The sequence below is a fragment of the Dipodomys ordii genome, unplaced genomic scaffold (assembly GCF_000151885.1).
Source record: "Dipodomys ordii isolate 6190 unplaced genomic scaffold, Dord_2.0 Scaffold47, whole genome shotgun sequence".
Classification (NCBI taxonomy): Eukaryota; Metazoa; Chordata; class Mammalia; order Rodentia; family Heteromyidae; genus Dipodomys; species Dipodomys ordii.
In genome coordinates, this window is record NW_012267263.1 from 11,273,925 (window position 1) to 11,277,652 (window position 3,728).

Consider the following 3,728-nt stretch of genomic DNA (forward strand, 5'->3'; position numbering starts at 1 on the left):
CCCCCAAAAAAAGAATCTCACAGGCATTTACTGCCCAGACTGGCTTTGAACCTTGATCCTCAGATCTCAGCCTCCTGAGTAGCTGGGATTATAGGTGTGAGCCTCCAGTGACCAGCCCTTTTGCTAGTTTTGTCCTGGTTCATAAAGTGTTCTAGATATCAGACTGGGACCTTGAACAACAATAAACAAGTTTAGAAAGCCTAAAGCCAAAAAAAAAAAAAGCCTAAAGCCATTATGCACTCTTCAGTTTGTTTAAGAGTCATCTGTCACAAAAACAGGAGCCCTACCCACATCGAGTACTCGAGTATAGATTTTACCCATCTGAAGATGAAAGCTAACATAAAACCTGCCTGAAGTAGATTCACACTGGGTGCCTACCTTCCAGGATTCAGATAAAATGTAAACATGAGTCATCACTTCAGCTATTCAATAACTGACTTAGTCACCATGCAAGGAACACGATTTTTGCATACATATGACAGAGCTGCATACCTATGCCCACACATAAAATATCCAAGATACCTGGGTTGCTCTGAAAGCCAGTTACCAGCAATCACTGGCTTGGTTTTTGTTCATGTCCTGAGGTATAATGCTATGGCTTTTCTTAGTTACTTGCTTTCATTTCTGGTCCATCCTTCCCTAAAATGGGAGCTGTGTCGCAGTGAAAAGAGCATCAGACTGTGAACATCAGAAAACCTGGCTAGCTCCAATTGTGGGACCATAAACAAGTGACTTAACTTCTCGGCCTCCACTGATTTAGCTGTAAATATCAGAGATCTCCAAACTCCTAAGGTTGTTGTAAAGATCAAAACTATTTTAAATGTGTTGTACAAAATAAAGCTGTATACATTCATGTATTCCTCAGACATTTAACGGGCAGCTGTTACGCAGCCAGTATTCTAGGACTGCTGCTGATGGTATAAATAAAAAAGTAAAATTCCCTCCCCCTTACCCCCCAAAAAAGAGCTTGTAGTGCTCATGAAAGGTTAAGTTTTATTATAATATAAAAGATGGTTTTAAACAAATAAAGAATGGTCATTCTTCTTTCTTATTAAAGGTGTTTTAAGGATTCAGATTCCCTCTGGCCTTCTGTGATATTAAGGAGACATGGTTATATGACAAAGGTACTTTATCAATTGCAAGAACATTGCTATGTGAAGGTCAATTGGATCTGTGACAATTACTGAGACTTCTCTAGTAGTGACCAGTTCATCCAGTGAAATAAATATTACCTCCTAGAGATAGTTATCAGGGGAGACAGAAAAAAAATTGGTGAGAAAAGCAAAGCATCACACTGGATGCTATATTCAATTAAGACTTGTAGTGGACAAGTCTATTTTTCAGCATCTTTAAGTGCATTCCTAAAACTGAATTGTTAGAATTGGATTGGATCATCTTCCAGAATTTATTATCCTTCCTAATAAAAAAAAAAGTCAACAGTTAGAAAGGAATGTCCAAAAAAAGAAGCTTCCCAGTCTATCAAAGGAATGATTTGAGGGCCAATTTGAGGGTTGTGAAGGACACAAGTCTAAGCAGCCAATTCATAGGAAAAAAAAAAAAAACCTGCGTTGGAACCATACTGCAGTCTCTATTGAATGCAAAGAGCTATCAAAGAGGCCGGCCTGTCTCTTCAGAAGGTTCTAGGAAAGGAGTGAAAACACATACACAAACACACATGTACATGTAAAACCTCATCCAATGACTGAATGTTCATCTGCGTGATCTCCTTTAAGGTAAAGAGAGGGCAATTCATTTTTATAGCAGGTATTTCCATTTCTTTGTTTGAGTCCCAGACACATTATGCGCAAAGCTAAGCAAGCTTGACACTGCGGCTTAGAGACCTGCTGCATACATCACAGCCCCAGAAGATAGTAGGACTCACCTAGGTGGGCTGTGAGAAGTGAGGGAGGGGTGTTTTATCTAATGGCAGCGGCAGGAGAAAGTGGTCAGGAGGAAATTAAGATTAGAATCGCGGTTTCCCTAAGCTCTGTATCCCCCATCGTGGTCCCCAGCAGCCCTATTGAAAATTCTCTGCAGATACTGCATCCTTGGAAGGCCCTACGCAGATCCAAGGGTCTGCAATTCATCATTTTCCCACGCCCTCCAATTCCATCAGCCACCACAATGACTACCTGTCAATAATCAATAATCCTCTTGCAGGTGCTGCTTTATCTGCAATCCTCGTCCTGGAGGGGCTACAGATCTGCGCAACGTCCAAGCTACTCTATCCCCTGCCACCCTGATCCGACACCCCATCCCTAAGCAATCACGGAGCATCCTAGTGTCCTCCAGCACCTTGAAATCTTGCAGCTTCCAAGCAAAGCATCTCCATCCTTGCCCCTGTCCCTCATCAACCAGCCCCATCAAGTGACTCCCTCCCCACTCTACCTAACCCATCCATCCTCAATCACCAACCCCTTCACCCCTTACCCATTTCTTACCCGACCCCCCCCCCATCTCCCGGCTCCCTGTTCCTCACCTGCAGCCCAGGAAGACGTGGTTGGTCCACGCAGCAGAGAGCGCGAGGAGCTGATCGAGTGCAGCCCCGGGATAGCTGTGCAGGTGCCGACAGATGAAGCTGCGCCGCAGAGCCCACTGCCAGTCACTTTCGTGGCTATAGCGCCACTGCTCCAGCACTGGCTCGGGCGGGGGCGGCGGGAGGGGCGGCAGCGGCGGCGGCGGGAGGGGGGGCAGCGGCGGCGGCGACAGGAAGTCGCCCCCCAACAGCAGACGTCCTCCAGCCATCTTCTCCGCCTCCAAGCAGGGCGGGGGAGGGGGGGAAACCCTAGAGTAGGGACGGAGCTGACTCTTGACGCGAGCTAGCCGGGAAGCCGAGGGGGTCTGACGGAAGGACCGGGTGAGGGACACTCGGACGAAGCAACTCTGAGGGGACCGGAGTGTGAAAGTAGGGGGACTAACGCTCAAAGGACAGAGGGGGCAGGAAGAGCTCAAGTGCCGGCACCAGGGCGCACCCCTTCGGCACTCTTCCAACTCGTGGAGGAGCAAGAGGGGGTTTCCCTGTGTGCACTCGTGAAGTGTGCCCGCGGAAGCTAGCAAACCGGCTAACTTCGCTCCGTTTTCGGACCCGCACAAGACAACGCACGGCCCCGAAGAGCAGAAGAAGAGGGAGAAAAAAAAAACGAGACACTAACACTACTCCCCCCTCCTCTGGGCTGTAGCCTACCTACCCGCGTGCTGCCCCGAGGTTGTGAGGCCAGTACGCAAGCGCCGCCGCTGTTCCCTAACTTCCAAATCCCGTAGCAAAATCTCGCGAGACATGCTCCCCCCGCCCCCCTTCCTATGACGGTTTACACGCTGTTGACGCCCCCCCCCTTCCTATGACGATTTACACGCTGTTGACGCACTAGGGTAAAAAGCTGAGGGCAGGGGGGGGGCGGGAGACGGGAAAGGACTGTAGAAAGTTCTCTGAGGTTCGAGAACATGATTAAGTCCTTGGCGGTATCCTTAAGTGACTATCGGCAGCACTCTCGCCCGATTGTTTTTTTCCCCTCCAGATTTCTAGGAGATATTAACACGGACACAAAGTCCTTTGGAAGGATTTAGGTTTGGGATGGATTTTACACTTTTTTGTGTGTGTCGATCCTGGGACTTGAACTCGCGGCCTGGGTGTTGTCTCTAAGCACTTTCATTGAAGGTGAGTGCTCTACCTCTTAAGCCACTTCCCGTTTCCTGATGGTTAATTGCAGATGAGTCTCTTGGACTTTCCT

The 3,728-nt window shown here is 48.1% G+C and overlaps 1 protein-coding gene across 2 annotated transcripts in view; it reads right to left on the reverse strand.

Annotated features, from left to right (window-relative positions):
* Nkrf (NFKB repressing factor) overlaps nt 1–2,638 on the reverse strand; it is a 14,301-nt gene extending 11,663 nt beyond the window's left edge. For both annotated transcript variants that reach the window (XM_013019859.1, XM_013019858.1), the window contains exon 1: nt 2,480–2,638. The gene's annotated coding sequence lies outside the window, so the exon portion shown is untranslated. The remainder of the gene's footprint in view (nt 1–2,479) is intronic.
* Nucleotides 2,639–3,728: the final 1,090 nt, after the last annotated feature.